We start from the raw sequence: 14,284 nt of genomic DNA, 5'->3' as shown, positions 1-14,284 counted from the left end.
TCAAATTTTAATTTTAATATTTCTTCTTTTAATTTTCGAAAATCACTAACCATTTTTCAAAAATAATTTTCGAAAATCCTTCTCTCTCATCTCCTTCTATTTATTTATTCATCTACTAACACTTCTCTCCCATCCAAAAATTCGAACACTACCTCCCTCTCTGTGTTCGAGTTTTTCTTCTTTCCTTCTTTACATTACATTCTTTTCTTCGTCTACTCACACAGGGGGAACCTCTATACTTGGGCAAAAAGGATCCCTATTATTATTATTTTTCTGTTTCCTCTTTTTCATATGAGCAGGAGCAAGGACAAGAATATTCTTGTTGAAGCAGATCCAGAACCTGAAAGGACTCTGAAGAGGAAACTAAGAGAAGCTAAATTACAACAATCTAGAGATAACCTTACAAAAATTTTTGAACAGGAAGAGGAGATGGCATCCGAAAATAATAATGCAAGGAGGATGCTTGGTGACTTTACTGCACCTAATTCCAATTTACATGGAAGAAGCATCTCCATCCCTACCATTGGAGCAAACAATTTTGAGCTAAAACCTCAATTAGTTTCTCTGATGCAACAAAACTGCAAGTTTTATGGACTTCCATCTGAAGATCCTTTTCAGTTCTTAACTGAATTCTTGCAGATCTGTGATACTGTTAAGACTAATGGAGTAGATCATGAAGTCTATAGGCTCATGCTTTTCTCGTTTGCTGTAAGAGGCAGAGCTAGAGTGTGGTTGGACTCTCAACCCAAGGATAGCCTGAACTCTTGGGATAAGCTGGTCACGGCTTTCTTAGCCAAGTTCTTTCCTCCTCAAAAGCTGAGTAAGCTTAGAGTGGATATTCAAACCTTCAGACAGAAGGAAGGTGAATTCCTCTATGAAGCTTGGGAGAGATACAAGCAACTGAACAAAAAGTGTCCTTCTGACATGCTTTTAGAATGGACCATCCTGGATATATTCTATGATGGTCTGTCTGAATTAGCTAAGATGTCATTGGATACTTCTGCAGGTAGATCCATTCACCTAAAGAAAACGCCTGCAGAAGCTCAAGAACTCATTGACATGGTTGCTAATAACCAGTTTATGTACACTTCTGAGAGGAATCCTGTGAGTAATGGGATGGCTCAGAAGAAGGGAGTTCTTGAAATTGATACTCTGAATGCCATATTGGCTCAGAATAAAATATTGACTCAGCAAGTTAATATGATTTCTCAGAGTCTGAATGGAATGCAAGCTGCATCCAACAGTACTCAAGAGGCATCTTCTGAAGAAGAAGCTTATGATCCTGAGAACCCTGCAATAGCAGAGGTGAATTACATGGGTGAACCATATGGAAACACTTATAACCCCTCATGGAGAAATCACCCAAATCTCTCATGGAAGGATCAACAAAAGCCTCAACAAGGCTTTAATAATGGTGGAAGAAACAGGTTTAGCAATAGCAAGCCTTTTCCATCATCCACTCAGCAACAGACAGAGAACTCTGAACAAAATACCTCTAATTTAGCAAACTTAGTCTCTGATCTATCTAAAGCCGCTGTGAGTTTTATGAATGAAACAAGGTCCTCCATTAGAAATTTGGAAGCACAAGTGGGCTAGCTGAGTAAGAAGATCACTGAAACCCCTCCTAGTACTCTCCCAAGCAATACAGAAGAAAATCCAAAAGGAGAGTGCAAGGCCATTGAAATGACCATCATGGCCGAAACCATAAAAGAGGAGGAGGACGTGAATCCCAAGGAGGAAGACCTCCTGGGACATCCAATGATCAACAAGGAGTTTCCCTTTGAGGAACCAAAGGACTCTAAGGCTCATCTAGAGACCATAGAGATTCCATTAAACCTCCTTATGCCCTTCATGAGCTTTGATGAGTATTCTTCTTCTGAAGAGAATGAGGATCTTACTGAAGAGTAAGTTGCCAAGTTCCTTGGTGCAATCATGAAGCTGAATGCCAATTTATTTGGTAATGAGACTTGGGGAGATGAACCTCCCCTGTTCCCCAATGAACTAAATGCATTGGATCAACTGAGATTGCCTCAGAAGAAACAGGATATTGGAAAGTTCATAATACCTTGTACCATAGGCACCATGACCTTTGAGAAGGCTCTATGTGACCTTGGGTCAGGAATAAACCTCATGCCACTCTTTGTAATGGAGAAACTGGGAATCTTTGAGGTGCAAGCTGCTAAAATCTCATTAGAGATGGTAGACAACTCAAGAAAAGAGGCTTATGGATAGGTAGAGGACGTGTTAGTAAAGGTTGAAGGCCTTTACATCCCTGCTGATTTCATAATCCTAGATACTGGGAAGGATGAGGATGAATCCATCATCCTTGGAAGACCCTTTCTAGCCACAGCAAGAGCTGTGATTGATGTTAACAGAGGTGAACTAGTCCTTCAATTGGATGAGGACTCCCTTGAGTTTAAAACTCAAGGACATCCTTCTGTAAACATGGAAAAGAGGCACAGTAAGCTTCTCTCAAAACAGAGTCAACCAGAGCCCCCACAGTCAAACTCTAAGTTTGGTGTTGGGAGGCCTCAGCCAAACTCTAAGTTTGGTGTTGAAATCCCATATCTAAACTCTAAGTTTGGTGTTGGGAGTCTATAAAATTGCTCTGAACATCTGTGAGGCTCCATGAGAGCCCACTGTCAAGCTATTGACATTAAAGAAGCGCTTGTTGGGAGGCAACCCAATTTTTATTTAATTATATTTTTATTAGTTATATGTCTTCATAGGTTCATGATCATGTGGAGTCACAAAAATAACTGAAAAATTGAAGAAAAATTAAAAACAGCATTAAAAATAGCACACCCTGGAGGAGGAGTTCACTGGCGTTCAAACGCCAGTAAGGAGCATCTGGCTGGCGTTCAACGCCAGAACAGAGCATGGAGCTGGCGCTGAACGCCAGAAACAAGCACGAAGTTGGCGTTCAACGCCAGAAATATGCTGCATCTGGGCGTTGAACGCCCAGAACAAGCATCAGTTCGGCGTTGAAACGCCAGAATTGCATGCAAAGGCATTTTACATGCCTAATTGGTGCAGGGATGTAAATCCTTGACACCTCAAGATCTGTGAACCTCACAGGATCATCTCAGGATCTGTGGATTCCACAGGATCCTCACCTTCCCTCCTCATAATCCTAGTTTCTTCCACATCTTCTTATTCATCTATTCTTTCTTCTCCTGCTCAAGGGCAAGCAACATTCTAAGTTTGGTGTGGTAAAAGCATTGCTTATTTTGCTTTTCCATAACCATTGATGACACCCAAGGCCAGAGAAACCTTAAAAAAAAAAGAGAGAGAAGAGAAAAGGGAAGACAAAAGCTTCCACCACCAAGTCATGGGAGATGGAGAGATTCATGTAAAGGATCTATAGCTCAGTGGTAGAACATTTGACTAGAAATCAAGAGATCCCTGAGATACTTCAGGGGATACATTTTCCCCCACACAATTATTGGAAGCAACTAAGGATAGGAGCACCAAAATCACTAGGATCAAGCAACAGAGACAAGGAAGAGACATAGAAGAGCTCAAGGACATCATTGGTTCCTCAAGGAGAAAACGCCACCATCACTAAGGTGGACTCATTCCTTGTTCTTAAACTTTTTGTTTTTCATTTTCTTATGTTAAATGTTTATCTATGTTTGTGTCTTTATTACATGATCATTAGTATTTAAGTGTCTATGCCTTAAAGTAGTGAATATGAATCCATCACCTCTCTTAAATGAAAAATGTTTTAATTCAAAAGAACAAGAAGTACATGAGTTTCGAATTTATCATTGAACTTAGTTTAATTATATTGATGTGGTGACAATACTTTTTATTTTCTGAATGAATGCTTGAACAGTGCATATGTCTTTTGAAGTTGTTGTTCATGAATGTTAAATATGTTGGCTCTAGAAAGAATGATGACAAGGAGACATGTTATTTGATAATATAAAAAATCATAAAATTGATTCTTGAAGCAAGAAAAAGCAGTGAATACAAAAGCTTGCAGAAAAAAAAGAAGAAAAAAATGGTGAAAAAAAATGGAAAAAGAGAAAGCAAGCAGAAAAAGCCAAAAGCTCTTAAAACCAAAAGGCAAGAGCAAAAAGCCAATAACCCTTAAAACCAAAAGGCAAGGGCAAATAAAAAGGATCCCAAGGCTTTGAGCATCAGTGGATAGGATGGCCTAAAGGAATAAAATCCTGGCCTAAGCGGCTAAACCAAGCTGTCCCTAACCATGTGCTTGTGGCGTGAAGGTGTCAAGTGAAAACTTGAGACTGAGCGGTTAAAGTCAAGGTGCAAAGCAAAAGAAGAGTGTGCTTAAGAACCCTGGACACCTCTAATTGGGGACTTTAGCAAAGCTGAGTCACAATCTGAAAAGGTTCACCCAGTTCTGTGTCTGTGGCATTTATGTATCCGGTGGTAATACTGGAAAACAAAGTGCTTAGGGCCACGGCCAAGACTCAAAAAGTAGCTGTGTTCAAGAATCAACATACTGAACTAGGAGAATCAATAACACTATCTGAACTCTGAGTTCCTATAGATGCCAATCATTCTGAACTTCAATGGATGAAGTGAGATGCCAAAACTATTCAAGAGGCAAAAAGCTACAAGTCCCGCTCATCTGATTGGAGCTATGTTTCATTGATAGTTTTGAATTTATAGTATATTCTCTTCTTTTTATCCTATTTGATTTTCAGTTGCTTGGGGACAAGCAATAATTTAAGTTTGGTGTTGTGATGAGCGGATAATTTATACGCTTTTTGGCATTATTTTTAGTATATTTTTAGTAGGATCTAGTTACTTTTAGGGATTTTTATTAGTTTTTATGTTAAATTCACATTTCTGGACTTTACTATGAGTTTGTGTGTTTTTCTGTGATTTCAGGTATTTTTTGGCTGAAATTGAGGGACTTGAGCAAAAATCAGATTCAGAGGTAGAAGAAGGACTGCTGATGCTGTTGGATTCTGACCTCCCTGTACTCAAAGTGGATTTTCTGGCGCTACAGAACTTAAAATGGCGCGCTTCCAATTGCGTTGGAAAGTAGACATCTAGGCCTTTCCAGCAATATATAATAGTCCATACTTTGGCCGAGTTTAGACGACGCAAAAAGGCGTTGAACGCCAGTTCTACGCTGTAGTCTGGAGTTAAACGCCAGAAACACGTCATGGACCAGAGTTGAACGCCAGAAACACGTTACAAACTGGCGTTCAACTCCAAGAATGACCTCTCCACATGTAAACTTCAAACTCAGCCCAAGCACACACCAAGTGGGCCCCAGAAGTGGATTTATGCATCAATTACTTACTTTTGTAAACCCTAGTAGCTAGTTTAGTATAAATAGGACTTTTTACTATTGTATTAGACATCTTGGGAAGTTTAGTTCTTAGATCTTGGGGGCTGGCCATTCGGCCCTGCCTGAACCTTTCACTTATGTATTTTCAACGGTAGAGTTTCTGCACTCCATAGATTAAGGTGTGGAGCTCTGCTGTTCCTCATGGTTTAATGCAAAGTACTACTCTTTTCTATTCATTTCAACTTATTCCGCTTCTAAGATATCCATTCGCACCCAAGAACATGATGAATGTGATGATTATGGTATGGTGGTGTTTTTGCTGGTTTGGGAAATTGGGGTTGTTGTGGTTGAAGTCCCTTGGTCCTTGATTTTGGTGCTCACTCCTCCTCCAGTTGTAATGAGTCCTCCAGGGTGGGTTGTACACATCACCTTGGAACTTGTGTTGGAACATGCTTGAGGTACTACTTGGAGAGTGTGATTGCTCATGATTTTGTTGCCCACAGTTAATTGCTCCAAAACCTTTTTCAGATTGATTCCAACCATGGGGATTTTGAGGTAGGTTTTGTGCATTTGCCACAGCAGTTCGCAGCTCATCGATTTTTCTGTCCATCAGTTCTAGCTGTTGCTGAAGCTGTTGATGTATCTGCTTGCTTTGGGCCATGATTGCACTGACACCTTCAATTTCCACTACTCCCTTCTCTTGTGTGAATGATTGCACTTCTACCTTTAGCGTATCAATTCCCTGGGGTTGTTTCAGCTTGTCTAGGAATTCACTCATTAGATCCTCCCGTCCGATTATCTTTCCTTGTGGGAAGGCTTCAAGCCATTGAGCAACATCGTTCATGGTAATGGGCAGATGCTTCAATTCCTGTGTTGCATTGTTATCTAGGGTGAGGACACTACTCCCACAATAGCTAGGATTCGTTGACATTTCCTTCATGATCTGCACAGTCACAAATAGTCTAAATGAAGATTGAATATACTCATACCAAAATATGGTCAGAGGGTTAGTTGACACAATATGTCAAACAGTTAATAGACTTGAAAGACCAATAGGAGAAAATTGTTTCTCTCGTATATTCAATCAAGCAATGGCATAGGATTCACACAGAGCCAGAAAAACCAGAAGAACTCCACTCTATTGCTAAAGTGGGGTTTTAGTTAGCTTAAGCAAAAATTCAAACAGTTACTGGGTTAATCAAGAGTTAAAGAAACAGAAAAGAAAAAGTGCTTGATCTAGATCTCCACTTCACTTAATCATTGTCAATCTAATTCAATCCCCGGCAATGTCTCCAAAAACTTGATGTGTGGAAAACAATCCAACACAAAACTCACCGGCAAGTGTACCGGGTCGCATCAAGTAATAACAACTCACATGAGTGAGGTCGATCCCACAGGGATTCAAGGATTGAGGAACTTTAGTTTAGTGGTTGATTTAGTCAAGCGAATCAAGTATTGGTTGAGTGGTTTGTATTTGGCAGAAACTAAATTGCATGAATTGTAAAGGGAGAGGGAAGAATTGCAGTAAATTAAAGAGAACAAGAAGTAAAAGTGTTGAATCTTAAAGAACAAGTAAATTAAATTGCAGAAACTTAGATTGCAAGAAATGTAAATAACTGAATCTTAAAGTGCAAGAAATGTAAATTGCTTGAATTATAAAAGGGTTTAGGGAGCTGGGGTTACAGAAATTAAAGAAGCAGAAGTAAATTGCAACAAAACAGAAGAGTAGAAGGTGAATTAAAGTAAAGTAGATCTAAACAGAAAAGTAGAAATGCTTGAGAAATTAAAACAAAAAGTGATGCTTAATTTGCAGCAATTAAAAGGATGTTGAAAGAGACTAGAAAACAAGTCTAGATCTTAAATCCTTCCTTGATCCAACAAGAACAATTGCAAAAGAAATAAAGAAAAGTAAATTGTAGAAAGAGAAGAAGATGAAGCAGTAAACAGAAATTGAATTATGCAGTAAAAGTAAACAAGAGATCTCAAGGTGAGATTGAAACAGAATTTCTTCAATTCTCCACCCAAGATCCAAGACGAAAAGTAAAGGGTGCTCAAGCAAGAACAAGGAAGAAGAGAGATCAATTCTCCTTCCTAATTCTCCAAGATCCAAGTTCAAAGTAAAGAGCTCTCAAAATTACAAAAAAATGGAAATTCAAAGAAGCAAAAGAAAATTTCAAAGCAAGTAAAAAGGTCCTTCCTAAATCAAACTAACACCTATTTATACACTTCCTAAATTGGATCTAATAATTTGGGTGGGCTCTAAAATTTGGTGAAGAAATGAATTAATTTGAATTTTTGAAAAATTTTTGGCCCATGGTGCACCTCCCAGGGGAAGGTTTGGCTCTTGGCAAGAGCTTTGGTTCCCTTTCCTTGCTAAAGTGTTGTGCGCCCTTCCCTTGTGACAAGAGAACAAAGCTCTTTGCAAGAGCCTTTGAGCTCTTGGCAAGAGCTTTACTTGTCCTTGAGGTCCCTGGTTCAAGTCTTGGGTGGAGCACTTGTGGAATTAATTTCCTTGGCACAAGAGTAGCGCCTAAAGCTTTGCTTCCTTGAGGTGCCCGGTTCAATCCTTGGGGAGTGCAAAAGCTGCCCATTTTTCATGGCACAGGAGTAGCGCCTAAAGCTTTGCTTCCTTGAGGAACATGGTTCGAATCCCATGGAGTGAAAACAAGCAAATTTTGGCTTGTTTTTCTTGTAAAGTAGCGCTTCACTCTCTCCCTTTGGTCATGGGTTCAAGTCTTGGTGAGTGCATTAGTGAGCTTTTCTTTCTTGATTTTCTTCAAGGCATGCCCGAAAAAGCTCTTGGCAAGAGCTTGGCTCTTGCTTCCTTCTTCCATGTGCTCTTGATAAAGCTCTTGGCAAGAGCTTCAAAGCTCTTGGAAAGAGCTTGGCTTCTGATTCTTTGAAGGAAAGCTCTCCACAAGAGATTTAAAGCTCTTGGCAAGAGCTTTATACCCTTGTTTCTTGAATGCATCCATGCTTCTCCTTCTTTGAGCCACGCTTCTCTTCCTTGTGCCACGCTATCTTTCTTTGCTTAGATCATGCTCCTTAGGCTACGCTTTTCTTTTTTTTTTTTTCTTCACCTACAAGTAATCAAAATAACTAATCAAAGTATCACAAAATTCACAAAGCTTAAAATTCATTTAAAACCAATTAATTTTAGTTTAAACTTCATGATTTTGTATCAATTAAAGGGTGGTTGATTGATTCAAAGAAACCATGCAATTCCACTCTAAATTGCTAACTTACAATACAAGAAAGTGCATAAAACTTAATAAAAACAAAGAAAAAGACTAGTAAAACTAGGCTAAGATGACTTGTCATCACAACACCAAACTTAAAACTTGCTTGTCCCCAAGCAAGAAGATAATTATGCTCAAAGGTTCTTTCAATTGGAATGGATTGACGAATAACTTGTACTGTCTTGTGAGTAAAGTGATTAAGTGACAGTGGGGTGAACTCTAAATTATATGCTCATACAAAGGCTTCAGTGCTTACTAGTCCCTACATCCTGGAAGTCTTAGGTCTTAGGATTTTCATCCAAATGGTATCATGGAGATCTCTTTATATGTAATCACCTTGATGCAGCTTATGATTTCTATGTTCTGGCCTTGACTCTAAGTGTCATGTCTCAAAGCGGCTCTTTAGATGAGCTTTCAATCAATTATGTTCTATTTTATTAATTTGTACTCTTGGAGATTAATTTATTAGAAATGATTAGTTTGATTTTTATAAATGCTTTATGTTTAAGTCGGTCAATATTTATGCCCAATTTTTATTATAATTAGTTATTTTATAAATTGAAATTAAAGTTTTGGTAATAAAAAAATAATGAAAAGTGATATCATTTAATTTGAATAATTAATATTTTGAGTTTAAACTATATTTTATGAAAATGTGATTAATATGCTTATTTTATAATTTATATTAGAAATAATTAATTCAACTTAGCAATATGTTGATAAATAATATTCCTAAATATTTTTAATAGAGTATATTTGATTCTAAAATTACTCTAACCTCCAATTTTATCAAAATATCTATTCATATCTATCTATATTACTTTATAAAATCCCTAATTTCTAACCCTAATTCCCAAATCAAACTCAGAAACCCTAATTTCCCAAATTGAAAATCCTAAGTTCCTAATCAGAAACCCTAACCTACCCATTTTCTTCTCCCTTCAGCCGCACCATACCCCCCTTTCTTCCTAAACCTAACGTAGAAACAGAAACAGAGAGGAAAGAGAGAGGGAAGAGCTGCTGCTCTACTGCCGCCCACAAGGAGCCCGTGCCACCATCGTCGTCATCCTCGTGAGCTGCAGCGTCGCCGTTCAACCTCGTCCCGCCGCGTCTCCATGGTCGCCGTTGCTGCGAGCTCGCCACCGTCAAGGAGAAGCAGTCGTTGCGTCTTGTCCCGCCGTCACCACCGTTGCCCTGGAGCTCGCCCGCCGTCGTCGTTGAGGGAGACAGACGTGGAGTGGCGCGAGGTGGAAGGCGAGCTGTTCGCGTTGCCGTTCGCGCCACCGTTGCTGAGCCATAGTGCCGCCGCCGTTGGGTCTCACTGTTGTGCGTCGCCGTCCAAAGCAGAGAGTCACGATGGAGCCCCGTTTGTGCTTCTCTGGTCCGCCGAGAGAGGAGCTCATGGGTGGAGGAAGGCCAGTTGAGTGAGAGAACGCCGTTGAGTGGGGTAAACGCCTCTGCCGTGCTTCTTGGTCACTGGTGGTGGAGCCGCGTCACCGTCACCCCTGGGCTGCTGTTCCTGCTGCTGCTGCTTCCTCGCTCTGTTATTATTGTCTAATTGAGGTAAGGCATTCTGGCTCTTGCTTCAATTTGAGTTAGCATGGAGTTTCCAAAATTTTTACTGTTATTCTATTTGAATTCACCGTTTCTGATTGCTGCCTTGACCACCTCACGTTGCTGTTGGCTTTGTTTGAAAATGGCTGCTACTTCTGGAATCCCAGATCGGAGAGGAGAGGAGGCGTTTAACCTTGTCATTGTTGCTGCCATGGAAATAGGTGCTGGAAACTGCTAATAGAGCAGCTGCGTTTAGTGATTTTTGCGAGTTTCGACTTTGAGGTAGGGGATTTATTTTTAAAGTTAAATGTTTTTAATTTAGAATGCCCACAAAGTTAATTGGATAAATGCAAATGGTTAACAATGGTTAAGAATTTCTTAATTGACATGAATGATTTGAAATGCATTTGAAATTAGTTAGTTGTTGTGATTATTTTGAGCTATGGTTGAATTTAGATGCTGTTGTGAACAATGATTTAGTATAATTTATTAAATTGAAATATGCCAAGTTAATTATTGAAAAGCTATCGTATGGGTATTCGATGAGTTGAGTTTGGATTGTTGCTGTGAATGTAATTGGTTTTGTTGTTATGAGAAACTAATTGATAGAAATAAGCTTGGTTTGAGGTTGAGAAATTTGGATTAAGTTTGATGATGTCTTAGTATTTCAATTCGAGTATTGAATTCAGGTTATGGTTGTGAATGTTTTTGGGCTTTGTTGTGAGTGTTTGAAGCTGTAATTGATATTGGTTTTTTTATTTTGATGGAATTGTTGAAAAGTTCTAACTCTATACTGAATTAGTTGAGTTGTGTGGCTGAAATTATGATTGGAATGATTGAGATTTTTGATTGGGAACTTTGGTTGGAATTCGTTGATTTTGTGAAATTGAATTATAAATTGTTTGATGAGAGATTATTATGATCTCGTACTTTGATGGATCAAATTGAAATTGTTGCTGTTGAGTTGGTTTACTATAATGGACTTAGTTAGTAATTAATTAAAGTTGGGCATAAGGAATAATTGGAAGACTGAATCTTAAAATGTTGAATTAATTGCTGAAAATCTGATTTTTGAAATTAAAAGCTGACTTTGGAAGTGAATCAGTTATTCAACGATAATCGAAATGATATGAGAGTAAAGGCTGAGTAAACTATAATAAAAGTTGTTGCTGGGATTCAATTTTGAGAAGTTTGAATTAACTATAGAACTAGTTATGATTTTTCAAAGTTAAAATGTAAAACTTGATTTTCTGCATTACTTTTAAATGAAGCTGGAGACTTTGAAAATCTATAACTAATTCTATGGTGATCGGAATTGCGTGGGACCAAGTCTGCATTAAGTTTGGGAATATAGAAAGCTGGACTGGTGAATTTGAGACTTTTTCATTAAGTTTATGATTTATGGTGAATTTTTGAATTGTGAATATCAAATCTGGTTTTCTGCAGAACGCTTAACACAGCAGCAACTTGTTTCCTCTATTAGAAATTCACCAGTTTGAATTTTGAAATGAAACTAATTTTAAATGAAACTCTGGTCCTATTACTTTAATTTGATAAAAATTTAGAATTGTTAGAGTTGTGGTTTTAAAGATACGGATTTTTAAAGTAAGATGTATTATGCAGTAAAAATCAGGTTTTGTTTTCTAAATCAGTAACTTTGAGACTTTATAATTTTTAATTCTGGAATGATATTGAGATGCAACCAATTGGAGGTGAAATTTGAGTATTTTTAGTGTATATGATTTAAATTTCAGGGTTTTCCATGTTTTATTAAGTGAGTTATGGGACTTGGAAGAGGTTGTGTTCAATGATTTGTAAAACAGACTTCAGCAGAAAATTACCTAAGTTCCAAGCTACGTAACTCCTTCATTAAAAATGATATGACCCTGGAACCAATTGAGAAAGAAATTTGGATAAGCTATGTTTAACCACATTAATTTTGAAAGTTGTTGGATTTAATTTGGATTTTATATGAAATTTTTCAATGTTGTACGCTGCTGCTGTCTTCTGGTTTTAAGGCACTACAGAGCAGTCACGGTTTTGCTTATATTCCCGAAGCTAGAGCCAGAAAAAAACTGTGATTTTTGGTTTAATAGAAAGCTTAATCATAGACGGTCGCATCGATACAAGGTTTGTGCAATTCCGAATTTGTTTGATATTTTAAAAATAAAACTGAAATTAGACTACCAATGTTGTTTTGGTGATTACTTGGATATGGAATTTGAGAAATAGATTTTCTATACTATTATCAAATGTTTTTGAGAATATATTGTTGTGGCAATTGTTGAGAAAGGTTTGATGAGATATTGAGAAAGAGGGAACCCGTAAGGGTGGTTAAGTCCGAGTTTTAGGGGAGGTGCTGTCAAAATTTTATAAAAAATCTGAGGTTTTATTCGAAAAGTCATTTTAAAAGATTTGAACTTGAAAAATTATATTATTTGCGTTTTATCTAAATAAGAGAAGAATTATACTATTTTGAATTTGGAATTATAAGGAAAGGTTTATGTTTCAAGTTTAAATTATTTAAGAAAGGAATTATGTTTTGAATTCAATTTAATATGAAAAGAGTTATGCTTTGGGCTTGAAATAGAGAATTACTTTTCAGGAGTTTGGTGAATTTTATAATATTTGAATCCGAATGATAAAGAGGAATGGTTTGAGCTAAGATGTTGTAAAAGTGAAAGATGTGAAGTTTGAATAGTATGAATGAATTTGTATAGTATAATTGAACAGAGAAAGAAAGATGTACTGCATAAGAATGTGAAAGTGATAATGAATGATGATAAAGAGAATGATTATGTGATGATCTGCTGTGTGAAGGCAGTCAGATAGATGGTGGTACGACCACTGAGAACGCTTTCCTGGGATACCTTGCTATAATGCTTTACTGTAAGACAGAGGTTGCTTACAGTGAGTGTGTTGTTGCTCCTGTAAGACAGAGGTTGCTTACAGTGAGTGTGTTGGGCGTATAACGGCTAATAAACACTGCCCTGCAAGACAAAGGTCGCTTGCAGTGGGTATTGCCAACAGGAAAGCCTTATCCCGACAGAGGTTGCTGGGTAACGTCGGGAGCGGGTATGTAACCGACAAATGAGCTCATTACCTGCACTAGGGCTAGACATGCATCATCCTTATTTGCGCATCTGCATTTGATTGTGTTTGCTTGTTTTATTTCTTTGTAATTGTGCTGCTTGTCTTGTTGCGATTTGTTTGTATGTTGAATTAAATCTCTTGCTTGTACTTTTAGTTTCTGAATGTTTTAAAGAGATTAATAATTGACGTTGTGATTGGGAATTAATTAAGTGGCTGAAAAATGATTGATATAATTAATCTTGTCATTGAGATATGTTTTGAGTTTAGAGTCTTCGAAAGAGGTGATCAATTAGTTAAAGTAAAGCTAAGAATATATCCAAAAGATTTGATGAAATATAGTTTCCTTGAGTATGTTAATTATTTGCATTTTATTTCATTACTTTTACGGCATTCCCATTCCCTACTGAGAATGTGTGGTTTGTTCTCACCCCAAAATCTTCCACTTTTTCAGTGACATAGGTTCGAAGACACAGTGTGAAGCTGCGGGTGATTATAGAATTTATTTATGAGTTAAGTGTGAGTTAATTTGCTTTCATAGAGTTCCCTCGCCCTTATTGCTTAAGATTTTTATTTTATACAGAGGGATCGGATTTGTATCTGAGTTTTATTTGAAATCTTTTATATGACAGATATTATTATTAATAATTATATGACTATTATTACTTGGTGATGTTTGCTATATGATTTTAATAAATAAAAACAAAATTTTCTGGCATTTTCTACTAAAACTTAAACATGATATCGAACTAAAGGCTCAATATTAAATAGTTAATAAGGGAAACAGGTCAGTAATGCCTTACTTTTGGTACAATCATGACGTATTGGAAGTTGGGTCATTACACCCAAAGCCTGAAACTTCCTGCTGTGAGGGATGATCTTCTTGCAATCTGCTGCGGTTGGCTTTTCATCAGCAATCTCCCAGGGCACCTCAGCTTGGCGGCCCAGCTGAGTAATCAAGTATGGAAAAGGGAGAGTGCCTCTGACATGGACTCTGGCCATGTAGTACCGGATGAATCAGGGGAGATATAAGTCCTTTCCCTCCATCACACACCAGATGAGGGTAATCATCGCAGCTGGCACCTCTCTCTCATGAGTGCTCGGCATCACGTAGTTACTCAGAATCTGC

The 14,284-nt window shown here is 37.7% G+C and overlaps 1 non-coding gene across 1 annotated transcript; it reads right to left on the bottom strand.

Moving 5' to 3' along the window:
- Positions 1-822: 822 nt before the first annotated feature.
- Positions 823-930, bottom strand: LOC112780315 (small nucleolar RNA R71). The gene has a single exon (XR_003191160.1). It is a non-coding gene; the product is annotated as a small nucleolar RNA R71 (small nucleolar RNA).
- Between the last annotated feature and the right edge of the window lie 13,354 nt (positions 931-14,284).

Source organism: Arachis hypogaea, chromosome 19 (assembly GCF_003086295.3).
Source record: "Arachis hypogaea cultivar Tifrunner chromosome 19, arahy.Tifrunner.gnm2.J5K5, whole genome shotgun sequence".
NCBI classification, from domain to species: Eukaryota; Viridiplantae; Streptophyta; class Magnoliopsida; order Fabales; family Fabaceae; genus Arachis; species Arachis hypogaea.
Note: the sequence above shows the minus strand (reverse complement) of the source record. Positions and strands in the feature narration are given on the sequence as shown.